At 41.9% G+C, this 13,086-nt stretch overlaps 1 long non-coding RNA gene across 1 annotated transcript in view; it reads left to right on the top strand.

Annotated features, from left to right (window-relative positions):
• The window catches only part of LOC109301954, a 264,420-nt gene that overhangs the window by 103,230 nt on the left and 148,104 nt on the right, over positions 1-13,086 (top strand). The window contains exon 2 of the long non-coding RNA XR_002098671.1: positions 9,398-9,539. This is a non-coding gene — a long non-coding RNA (uncharacterized LOC109301954). The remainder of the gene's footprint in view (positions 1-9,397; positions 9,540-13,086) is intronic.

Here is a 13,086-nt window from a genome sequence, read left to right on the forward strand (position 1 = left end):
TGCAGTACCCAGGTTGAGAATCACTGATGTAAACTGGAGTGCTTGTGGGCATATTGTCCATATATGCATTCACACCCTGCTCTTCTTCCCTTTCCCCATAAGATATAACATAATACAGGACTCTGTGGAGGAAACAAAGGAAGATTGTATCCCCTTGGTGGAGAGGGCCCTGATGAATGTGAGGTTGAAGTGTGCACTGTCAGTACTGCTAAGGTTTATTAAAAGCTCAGGAGGAAGGCCTGACTACAGGTCAAGTGTGAATAGAAGTATTGTCCCGATTCACAATTGTTCCCCCTATTAGTAATCCCTTGGTGGGTTCTGCACTGATCACCGGGTTCAATAAATAGTCGCACCTGAATGAAATAACTAAAAAGCAAGTTTTACTTGTGGAGCAGTAGGCGAGCCTTTGTCTGTGTGTCTGTCTGTCTGTCTCACTCATAGACTCACCAACTAGCTACTTGTGGAGGGACCATCTCCTAATTCTCAACTTCCTCAGTCTCCTGTTTGGGAGCATCTTAAAATTATAGATTTACTATATCCTTCCTCCTAACAATAAGTACAAACATTAACACCCTTCCACAGAGAGATTGTTAGCACTTCACTCTGGAGTGAGTCTTTGCCACTCCCTTTCCCCCTCTTCTGCAGCTCTTTTAGGAGATTTTACTTTCCTCCCTGACCAACAGAAAATCTGACCTTCTGAGGCAACCAAGGGCCGTGTTTGTTGTTGATCTTGTTCTGTTTCTATTTCCACTACCAAGAAAGGAAACCATTGGTTGAGAACTGTCCATGTCCACCTTTTCTCTTAAGTCTTGAGTTTCTTGGGGGTGCTCATAGGCCCCTCTGATTTGCACTTCAGTGTGTTCCCCTTGTCTGTTCGGACTAGGTATGACTATGGATTCACTAGGCACTAGATAGTACCATGCCAATCCCTGTGCATTTGAAACATAATTCCTCACACTTCCTGTCCCCAGACTTAAGTATTAGAACCTCCCAGGCTTCTCTGTAAAATACCATTTTAGTTTCTGTTTCCAAGTTTCTTTTGTCTCTCTAAAAGTGTCATTATCCTGAACTTTTAGTAACAAATTGGCAGGTTGGAACATATCTGTAGACCTATTAATAGATCTGCTGGTGACCAGCCATTTGCCAGAGGTGTACTTTGATATGCTAATAATGCTTTCAGAAAGTCACCCCACTGTCAAATCATTTTTTTCAGTAGAACTTTTATGGACTGAACAGACCATTCCACAAGGCCATTCAGCTAGGGATAATTAGGGCATGATGTACTGTACCAATGGTCCAAATCCTCAGCAAATTGCTAAAACTCGGAACCGGAGAACTGACACCTACTGGCACAAAAAGCTTCACATAGAATCCCATGTCTTGCAAATATGACCTTCAGGTTAGCTATCACAGATTTCCCAGTAGTACTGGGCAAAGTGCATACTTCTGCATACTGGGACTAATAGCCTGTAACTATTAAATAAGTCTTTAAATTCCACATAAATCAATGCTGACTTTTCATGTGCCCGGGATGGTATCTGATGAGGTTGTAGTAGCTCAGCCTGCTAATGTGGCTCAAATTTTTAAACAGGTGTAACTATTTTCTGCTATGTTTCCAATGTCGTTATTGATCCTGGGCCAATACATCACTGTGTGCTTGCTTTTTACATTTTGCCATTCCTAAAAGGCCCCCATAAATCTTCTGCAGCATTTTCTTTCGGAGGCTCCTGAGCATCACCAGCTTTACTGCCTTTAAAAACTACCTATTCAACCACTGAAAGTACTTTGTTACCTCTACATTGCAGTCATTTTTGTACTCTGGCTAATCTTTAGGTATACTTTATTTCAAGATTTCCATTCTTTTTTGGTATACAATGCTTCTCAAATTTGCGCTGTATTTTACTTTAATTTCATATTTTGGCCTTTTTCAAAGGTAAAAATGTTATAAACAGCCAGGGCTTCCTCCACCACAACATGCAGAAAATTGAGGATTTCATTTTGTCATTCTTCTCTCCTGCCTCTGTAGTTCCTGCACACTGCTTGCTCCTTTCTTTGAATGCCCTGCAATTCTCTATTACCTGACATCAGAAGAGCAGGTGAAGGTTGCAAAACTTCCGTGACCAACTGCTCTTTTACTTAGACATCACTTAGAGGCCCTTCTCCTTCCATGTGGCTGTGTTGCTCCACTTGCCCTCAGTTTTCAACTTCTTCAGTTATGAAATCAAAAATTTTCAAGGTCTGTCTTATTCACCACTTATGATACCATGTAGTGATCGCTGGGTTCAGCAAATACAGGCATATGTGAATGAGAAGAATTTGAGGGACCTACCAAAATCAAGAGGCGGTCATGGGGCTGGCCACCATTTTTCACAAAATTATCATGGCTGAACCCCTCCTCCCAGTCCTCTGAGTGAGGGGGGCCTCATGACCCCACCCCTTACTGCTGATTGGCCAGGAGGGCTGTCCGTCATGCATCCCCACCCTTCACTGCTGATTGGTTGAGAGGGGCAGGGCTGTGCTCAGGCAGCCCTCAGCCAATCAGTGGTGAGGGGTGCTGTCATCTTGGATGATCCCCTTCACACCACCTTCTTCCTCCCACCCTGGCAGGTTGTGCAGCCGGGTTGCAGTAATCATGAAGACTTCTGGTTTCCATTGGGGAGCCAAAATTTTATTTTTAGTAAATTTTCTTTTTTTTTGCAGATTTTGCGGACAATGCTTGATTTTTATTAAATCCACAAAATTGCAAAATGAGTAGGTCCCTAGTGATGATATCTACATTTCTATTATATTTTTGCAAAGAAGTAATGTATTTACTACTACTACTATGTTCATGTGGGTGCAGCTCTGTTCAAGGTCTGCCTCTGCACCCTGAGTTGACAGCACTTGTCTCTGCTCTAATCCTATGGCTGCTTCACATGATGTGGCAGCATCACTGCTGAAAGGCATAAGATTTTGCTGGCAGTAAGTTCTTGTATAGCAGAGCAGTTATTTGTAGGGGAATAGCACTATTGGCTTTTCTTAAGTCTTCCTCTGACTGACTGTTTCTCACAGGAAGTGGGTGCCAAAGATTTATTATTCTCATGGAAGGTATTGGAACAATCTTCTCAATCCCAAATACGTTTTCTGTCTATCTTTAACTGAGCTGTAGACAGTTGCTTCTTCCTCTGCCATTAGCCTTTCTTTCCATGATCTGAATGGGATCTGCCCCTTCAAAAAGTCAGTTGAGAAACCACCAGAAGTTTTGCAGTGGAGCAGAACTAAGTGCCACTTCCAGATGCATTTATAAGATGCACATAAGCAATCAGTTGTGCAAGATTAACAATTGAATCCCTCAGGGCTGTGCTAGAGAGTATGAGTTGTTTTCACTTCCCTATGAGAGCTTCGTGCTGTGGGCTATGCCACCTCAACATCCCTTACTCTTTACTATAGTGATGTAGGAATGTACCATTACCTCCAATTTTACAGCTGTGAGATGGAAGCAGAAAGGATCAAGGGCTAGATCCCAATAAGAGTCTTGGGCATCCCAGAGCCAGAAGTGCAACACCTGATTTTTAGATGCCTGTCTACTGGGATTGTATGAAACAGCACCATTTTGTTTCAACTTCCATTTCGCGATTTCGACAGGACAGTGTTTTGTTTTGAGTTTTTTGTTTCATTTTGAAACCACTGTTCTGTTTCTTATCTTCGAACCTGTTTTGACATTTCACCCATAAGCTGTAATGGGGAAACGTGAAATTGCCTATAACTTTGTAATTTTTTGGCAGATTTGGATGAAAACAGCAGTGAGGATATCCCCTGCTGAGGCCATGAAGCCTGCCAGGTTTCAAGGAGATAGGCGCAGGGGGTTCTGGGAAACTGCACCTCAAGCTGCTGACAAGCAAAACACATGACGTGTGTGTGTGTGTGTGCGTGTGTGTGTTAAGGCATGCCCTCATTGGTGCTGGGACCTCTACGTGACATGGTAGCATGCCCCAATGAGGTCTCCTCCTCCTCCTCTACAGCCTCATCTCTGATCCACCACTTCAAATGACAACAGGTAATACTAATAATAACTTAGTGAACACTAGCACAGTAGCACCAGCAGCATCTCAAGCAGACAAACTGTGACAGAGCCTTTCTTTCCACTCCTGCAGGAGCTTCTTCTCCAGCATGTGTTAAGGTGTGCCTTCACTGTGTCCTTCCCTCTTCTTTCCCCCTCCCTCTTCTTAATTTCTGTTTCCCTGCAGGCAGGCCAAGCTTCAGCTTCGAAACTCAAAACATTTTGAAACATTTCGACTGCCCTCGCTTAGTTTCGAGGCTGTTTTGAAGACCTTTGTTTCATTTTGATTTTGCTGTTTCAAGCTCGAAACGAGGTGAAACAGTGTCAAAACGAAACAGCTGGCAAAATCTCACACAGTCCTACTGTCTACTTAATAGAATTCAAAGCAGCCAAGTTAGGAACCTGTTTCTGGTTCAGTACAGGAGAGGCATTAAATACCTAAAAAGGGGGTCACAACAGGCAATGCACTCACTGGGGAGCTCTCCACGTTTCCCATTAAGGAAATGCTGAGAATAGAGATGTGGGTCAAATCCTGCTCCTTCTGGGATTTGGCTATCTTACTCTGGGCTGCAGAGAGCTTGCATTCCTTCATGCAAAGGGCCAATGTAGTTTGTGCCCAAAAGCTTGTCACTTTTCTTCCAGCTGTATGGTTAGTTCAATAAAAGATATCAAAAAGAACCCTTTTTAAGCACCTAAACTATTGCTATTTAAAAAAATGAATGAATGGGTTACTCTTTCTTTCAAAGACATAGCCAACAGACAAAGTGATGGTCCTCTTTATTCTGTAGCCCAGTGATTGGTGCCCTAGCCATACCCATGGGAGACCCATGTTCAATTTCTTTCCCTTCATCCTGTGGAGTGTCTTAACTCCTTGGCTACATGATGTCAGGGAAGTGGAGGGTGGAGCAGAAAATGTACACATTTTCAGTCCTTTCTGTAAAAGTTTTTCCATTTTGACTGACTAAATATTCATTGAACCAGAGAATCTGAGTGCAAACAAAACCATAGTTAACAGTTTGTATAGTTTGCCATCGTCAGCAAGAAGCCTGATGCTTGGCAACTATCTTTGACCCTAGATGGGAGTTCAGTCTCTGAAAGGATTGCAGGTTTGAGTCTGAAAGGATTGCAGGTTTGAGTACAGTTCAGTTGCTCAATGCTTTTTATAATTCCACAAATTAACGTCTCTTGAAGAAGATAATTCAATTAGTCTTCACATGGACATGTGTATTTTGGACACACAATCTCCATTTTACTGGACCGGACTTGCAAAGATAAACCACAGAGGGGAATAAATATTGACTCAGCACTCCAGACGGGATGAATTGTTCCATCTTCCCATCTGCTGTCAAACTAAATGGATGTGGAATTCAGCCTTAAGCTCTATTAAATTATTTAGCACAAATTGCAATGTTACAGTAAATCATCTGTAGAAGAAAATTAAGTTGTCCTGCATAGCCCAGCCCAGAAGAGAACAAAATGTCATTTCAGGACTAACTATTTGGCTTTTACTCAATTGTTAGATAGAATCATTTTATTTAGGGGCTGCTAGTGGTGTGTAAGTATAATAAAATACCAATTAGTGAGAGAACCTTGGATCAGAGGTACTTAAGCTGGGGCTCCTCACAGGTTTTTGTATTCTGAGTAAACCATATTAGATTACAGGATGTCCAGTCATATATTCACTGTCTTCATGACATCTGCCAATAGTATCTTTTGTCACTTTTTAAAAATCTTCCTAAATTCCTGACCCAGCTTCCCTAGCAACTTAAAGATGTCAGCCCTGGGGCCAGTCTTTCATTAGATACAGCTGGAGTGACTTTTCTGTTTGCCCTTGGCATAGACGGATACCAGGAGACAGATATTCTCCCTGCACCTTTAGGAGCTGCCGCAGCTTGTGCCACATACTGGAGCCCAAGAATCCAAGGTTTGTTGGCAAAGACCACATTTGAAAACCATCCTGAATCCTCTACCTCCTTTCTCTACTACCACTCTCTGCTGCTCCTTCCTTTCTTCAGATCTTGTCTGGACCACCGCTAGCTGGGACTGGAGAATCGCATCCTTTCTTTAAAAAAATAAAACGAATACCCACAGAATCAATTTTGCATTCTGAGTTGCAAAGCTATGGGGGTAGCAGACTTAAACATATACATATTTAAAATTCCCATCAGGCTGAAGTGTTCTAGTCAGTCAAATTTTGCATCTTGAGCTTTTCTAGCTTCTCTCAAGTAGAATATTTTATTTGCCAAACTTAAAGTTTTATGGATTTGAATATTCAAACTGCATAGTTTTGGCTGCTTTGAAGCAATTATCTCCTTTCATTGCACAGCCTTCAAAAGAAAATGTTATTACAGAGAAATCATGAGGGAAACAGATGCAAAATACTCTGGGGACCATATGGCTGCACAAAGATTCATTTTGGAATCGGTGCAATTGCTTTTATTTTTCAGAGTCCCTTGCATTTTTCTTTATTCATAAGGGAACCTGGCTATCTTTTAACATTAATATTATCTGTGTGATGCCACAAGCTGTTTAGCCCAGACTTACCCAAAAGACTTCCTGAGTTGTATAATTACAAAAAGTTAGAGGGAATTGGTCAGAATCTGGTTAGAAACAGAATTAAACTTAAAAAAAAAAAAAAAAAAAAGTTACCTGGGAAATGAAAATTTTTTTCAAAAAAAAAAAAAAAAAAGGGGGGAGGGAAAAAAAAAAAAAAAAAACAAAATTTCCCGGGAAAATGAAACTTTTTTAAAAAAAAAAAAAAAAAAGGGGGGAGGGAAAAAAAAAAAAAAAAAACAAAATTTCCCGGGAAAATGAAACTTTTTTAAAAAAAAAAAAAAAAAAGTTACCTGGGAAATGAAAATTTTTTTCAAAAAAAAAAAAAAAAGAGGGGCAGGCAGACTAAAGAAACAAAGACTAAAGAAATAAGTAAGATTCAGGCATTAGCCATTTTGAAAATAAAGCAGTATTTTAAAGCCTTAAGTGCCAGGGGTAGTGCGTTCTTTTGATTATATAAATCAATGAGTGTGTAGCTGTTTAGTTACTGCAGGGACCCATCACTTAAAACAAAACTATTTATACTTAACTTTAAAGTCTGCCTGTGCCCAACTTTTATCTCAATCAGCAATAAACTGAGGGATATAAGCTTTTTAGCCAACCATACCAAAAACTCTATAGATACTAATAGCAATAATCTCTTGAAGTAGGTGGTTTAACCTGTTCAGCTTTGTACAGTGCCACACATACTGAAATCATGGCTTGATTGGGCTCTAGCTATTGCCTTAGGATCAAATAGCATTGTGGTGGGAGCCACTGTATCACTTGTCATGTTTATCCTTGATGGCTGAGAAATGTACAGCCTCTGTAGAAATGTCATGTTTTGTAATGAAGGTTGTTCTGCAGGAGAGTTTGTACTTCTTAATCACTTTGCCTAGTCAATTCATGCTGTACTTGCTTTCTGGGTGTTAGTGCTGATGTTCTAGGTCTAGGAAGAGGTGTTTGGCCTGTGTATCATTTGTGACCATATCTTTTCAAGGATTGGTTTGTGTGTACAAACAACTGAACTGGATACCCAGATTCTGTCAGCACCTTTCAGAAGACATTCAGTTCACTTTGGATGAAGCTAGGTTGCTGAAGCACATTGGTAACTGTTCTCTATGGATAGAAGTAGTGCCACTAGTTGCTTCTGTTGTTGTTCTGAAAATCTCTGTATCTGCAAAGGTACAGAGAATGCTCCATGTTCAACCGCTCAAAAAACCTTTGCCATAACTCAGGTTGAATGACTTGCCTTATACAAAAATGCCTGCATGGAGTTGTCCTCTGAGTTGTCCTCATTATATGCATTCACAATTCAATGCTAGGTTTGCATTTTGCGGTACTGTACTGACAACTCTAAAAAGTGAACTTGTGAATGGTGGTGCTTACACTGCCACATGAGCAAATTTCCCTACGCTACCTTCTTAACATGTTACCTTCCCTGTCCTTGAAGGTGCCAAACTGTTATTTGTCATGGTTGTGAATGACAACAGTGGTGTCAATTAACAGTATTTTTCTGGAAAGGGGATGCTTAGGGTGTTTGAACACTTCAGTGTCTTGCCAAGAAATAGTAAACTTGCCTCCAGGTTTACTGGGCATTAGACTTGAACTGAGATGGAGGACTACTGTGTTAACCTACTTCTAGTTTTTAAAAGTTATCTTCAGCTTTGAGATGCTTACTCTTTGTGGCAGTGGCCAGCAGACATTGAATTGCTGCCTTTTTGCTTTGGGACATCTTAGAAAATGTCAGTGATGAGACCAATGACACACTTTGAAGTCCTCCCCTGTGATCTATATTTAGTTCTCTAGTAAACTTCCTTTTACTAGCATGCCTACATTAGTTAGGTGTGCTTTCAATTTTACTGGCACAACTATTCAGATAAACCCCAACAACTTTCCATAGAGTTTTCTGGTAGAATACTATTAGCAGCCCCTTTATAGAAATGCAGTTTATAATGGCATAGGCAGGACAGCTTCTTTGGGCAGGTGTGATATCTTTTATTAGATCAAATGTTCTTTGCAAGCTTTAGGGCACAAGCACCCTTCTTCAGGCATAGGGAGTCTCTGCTGTTCTGAGATCCCCAAGGAATGATAGAGGCTAAAAGTATGACAGGATGTCAGTGAGAATGTAAATAGGTAGAAATTAGGAAAACTGAGTAGGGAAGGGAGGTGGGGAATGGGGGACAATGGGGGAATAATGCCAAAGGTAAGTAAGGGAGACTCTACTGTAGTTGAGTTCTCCAAATTAGAAATGAGGCCATCTGTGAAAAAGTAAATAGCTGGAAATTGGGAAGACAAAGGGTAGAAAAGGGTGGGGGGAGAAAAGTATAAATGTCATTTAGGAGTGTGATATCCCTTTCCCCTCTCTTGAGATAGCTGTGTTAGTAAAGTTCAGCCTGGACCAGGCCTTTTCTTCTTTTAACCACAATATTTTGGTGTCACATGGGTCAACTGCTGCTACTGCTCTATGTAGTTTGATCCAATGTAGAAGGGTTTTTTGCATGCTTTATTTACAGCTGCAGAGTAGGACTCAACGGGTATGTCTATAGGCACAAAAGAGTTGTGGGGACATACCCATGTGTTTTGAATGAACTGGTATCTCTACACAATACAGGCAAACTGACATGGGTCTGGGAAAACCATCTCATGGGGAATGGAGTTAATCCACTTAAATTACATGCTAACACTAGTGTCCTGATTTTAGGAACCAACCTAGCATGCATATTTCTATACAGTTGTGTATTTTAAATTGTCTACCTGTTCTAATATTTAATTCCTATTAGAAAAGCTTTTACTATATTGATTATTTTCCATTTTGTATTGCAGTAACGTCTGAAATACTCAGCCAAGGGTAGTCCTAAAACTGCCGAATGAAGGAATCTTCAAGCCTACTACACAATCAGTCAATGACATACAGAGTTTCAGAGACAACAAGGGACTCTACATCAGGGATAAAGTGCCAATTCAGGTATTTCTGCTGTGAAATGTGAACTGTCACACCTTAACTCAACACACACAGTTCGTTGTTTACTCTTATTATAGTGGCACCTGCTGGCTCTGAGATCAAGGTCTCACTGTACAATGTGCTTTATACACACAGCACAGTCTTTGCCCCAAGGAATTTGTTGTTTAAATAGACAGCTTGGGGAGCAGAGGTGGTAAGGGGAGATATACATGGGGAAATTTTGGCAGTGTGTAAATGGAGGGACCCACTGTAGTCCATAAAAGGAGGTGTCAGCAAAGCAAGGAAATAAAGTCAGATTTGCAGAGTTCTGACCCACAGTTTTTTGTCCGCATGAGGTTGGTCTTGTAGTTAACATCTTTATAAGTCCAGCAAACCAGAGCCAATCCCACTTGACAGAGTGGTGAACAGAAGGGTGCTACGTCAAAAGTACCATGCCTTTTTTAGCGTAGCTAGCTTCTGTTGATTAGTAAATGAGGGAGGTCATAAAATGGCACAGTAGATACAGTGACTTTGTTTTCAACCTAGGCAGGCAGTATTGAAGTAAGCAGTAGTGTGGTGGTGAAGTGCCCCCCTGCCCTGTCTTTCTGCAGCCCCTTCCCTAGGCAGTACCCAGTTCATGTGCCTGCTTGCCCACCCCACGTTATGCTACTGCCCATGGACAACTATAGACCTGTAAGCCATGCTGGAAGGTATTGCAGGTATCAGGTTTCCCATGTGCCATCAGTTGCAGACTATTGCTCAAACCTTTAGATACTGTTTTCTGGGCCTGTGCAATCTTGACTTTTCCTGGCATTTAAAGATCGTGTTTAACATAATGTTTGTATCAACTCAGATTCTGTCCACCTCTGCATTGGTGCAGTTCAGTTAAACTCAGTGGGGTTGTGTCGTCTTTTTTATTTAAAAGCTTCATTCTTTAACAACCAGTCAACCTGCACTGATAATAGAATGAGCTGTTGCTTTCACCCTCTGTAGTTTAAAACCAGAGTCAAATCCATTCTGCTCCAAATGTCTGGCATAATTAGTAAAGCCAGCTGTACTGTGGGATGTTGTTGGAAGCTATGCTACCAGGTCCCTTTTCAGTGTCTGGTTGTAAATGTTTCCTTAAGCTATGCTAATTTATTTCATTCTGCATTTGTTCTACTCTTCAAAGTCCCTTCATTACCAAAGGAAAGTCCTTGTTCTCTAACAGCAGCCAAAATATTTGCCCCTGTTAGGGTGGCTATTCGTCTGGTTTTATAGAGGACTGTCCAGTTTTCTGGTCCTCTGTCCTCTATTGATATGAAACTGGACACCTTTATGTCCTCTGTTTTTCATTGCTCAGCACCCTCCCCCTGCTGCCACTGCTGACACCACTGTGGCTGCCTGCAGAAGCTCCCTGCTCAGCACTGCCATGCCCCCAGTGCTGCCACCACCTGCGCGAGCTCACTGTGCCCCTACAGCTTTGGGAGGCATGCAGTGTTCATAGTGGTGGGGATTGCACTAAATGCAACTGTCCTCTATTTTTGAGGTACCTTGATGGCCACCCTAGCCGCTATCCTTGTCTTCATTCCATGCAACAAAACCTAACATTCTGTTTCTGTCTTCCTAAGTTAATGAAATGCTGGCAGATTTTTGCCTCAAGTGTTTATGGGCAATATATAGGACAAGATGATGTCTACAGATGGTGTTTCCTTACTTGTGTGTTTTGGTATCATTGGTGATTTGTTTAAAATATCTGGACTCAAAGGCAATAAACATGGACCACAAATCTGTCCCTCAATGGCAAAATAGTTTCTGATTGTGGAGCCCTCTTCTAGTCTTCAAGCGTAACTTTTTCCCTCCCATGAAAAGGATGTCCCAGAGTTGAGCCAGACCTCACTTCTGCTCTTCAGGATTTTATGACACCAAAATCAAGCACTCTTCCATTGTAAACATTGAGTGGCAATAATAATATGTAGTAGGGGATAGTCAGAGATAAATAGTTTGTGAGGAAATATGCTTCTTGACTGCACAAAGCTGTTCTTCATTAGCTGTTTAACATACTGCTTGTGAAACAAAGGTAGGAAAGTTTTCATGATGCAAAAGAAGTTTGGAGGCATATTTGTATATTATGCAGTCACATCCTCCCTCACCACTCTGGGGTTCACAAGCAGATTGAAGCACAGAAAAATGATAGGTTGAATATCCAATTGAAGTTGTCACAGGGACTTGCAGGGATCCTCCTATGAGTTCTAAAAAAAACTTGTCCACAGTGTTTTGCAGATGGAATCTCAACTCACTAGTCTAGCAAATGTCTATAGAAGACAAAAAGCAACCAACAAATAAAACCCCTTTGGTAACAGGATATCTTGTCTGCACATAAGCCCAAAATAGGTATATATATTTGGTCAAATTAATAGTGTTCAAATGATGGGATTTCCACCACTTTCCTCAGGAGCCTAGTCCAACATTAGAAGACAGATGATTGGTTTTCAGTTTCTTAATGTTTGCTCCTATTTCTTATTCAAAGAGTCAGATTAAGTAATACTGGATAGACTTCATTGTCCTCTAGTTTAGGCCAAGTGTTTGTGCTGTTTGCTTCCATAAAGATCATAATTCAAAAGTAATTGGGGGAAGAGGGTGCTTAAAGTTTTACATTAAAAGTCACAACCTTCCAGTTTTCTGGAGGATTGGATGATTCAGATAAAAATATCCCAGAGCAGTGAATGAGGTTCTGTCTGTCTCCCAGCTGAAGCAGTTTTGGTATGCACTGAATGATTCATACTGCTGATTGCTATTAGATATTCTGTACGTCACTCTAGGGACAGACATTCAAAAAGCCTGAACCTGAATTGATTCTATCTTCTCAGGTTAGTCTAACCTTCAGAGATTGAACTAATTTGCAAGTGGATAGACAATCAATTTTGAATCAGGAAATGCAGGCACATGCCTGTAGTGGCTCAAGGCGGAAGTTGGGGGGGTGCTAGAGTGAGCCATTCCTTCCCTTCCACCATGCTGACGTGAGGGGGGCATCGCCAGGCCCTGGCAGGATGTTATAATTGGGAAGGAGTTTAAACCCCTACCCTGGACTGCACAGTCCCCAGCCAGGGCATGCCTAAGGGGGAAAGGGAAGGCTTTTCCCCCACTTGCTGCTTAAGGGGTGGGGAGTATTACTGGATCCTGGACCCCAGCTAGCACTCTGAGGCAAAGGGGGTAAAGGGTATCTGTTGATGATACTGAGCTTTTCAGTCTGTCCTTCTCTGCTTCTTCATACTATCTGCAACAAACTGACAGTGCTCAGATTGTCTCTCAGCATTATCTAACATGGGGGTGGTGTGGCCAGATGCCGGCTGGGGTCTATGCCACTGGGGTCCCTGCTCTGGGGGAGGGGGGAAACCCTGCTTGAGCAGCGAGCGAGGGGAGGGTGGGGCAGGGGGAAGCCAGGCAGATGCTGCTGTTTCCCGGATGCCATCCGTCACCCCGTCTCAGCTAGATGGAGCTCTGGCTAGGAAGGAAAGGGGTGGGGCCAGCTATGCTCTCTGGACCAGACAGCTCAGCCCAGCCCAGCCCAGCCCAGCCCAGCACAGGGCTG

The sequence above is a fragment of the Gavialis gangeticus genome, unplaced genomic scaffold, assembly GCF_001723915.1.
Source record: "Gavialis gangeticus isolate Ggan-Ray unplaced genomic scaffold, GavGan_comp1, whole genome shotgun sequence".
NCBI classification, from domain to species: domain Eukaryota; kingdom Metazoa; phylum Chordata; order Crocodylia; family Gavialidae; genus Gavialis; species Gavialis gangeticus.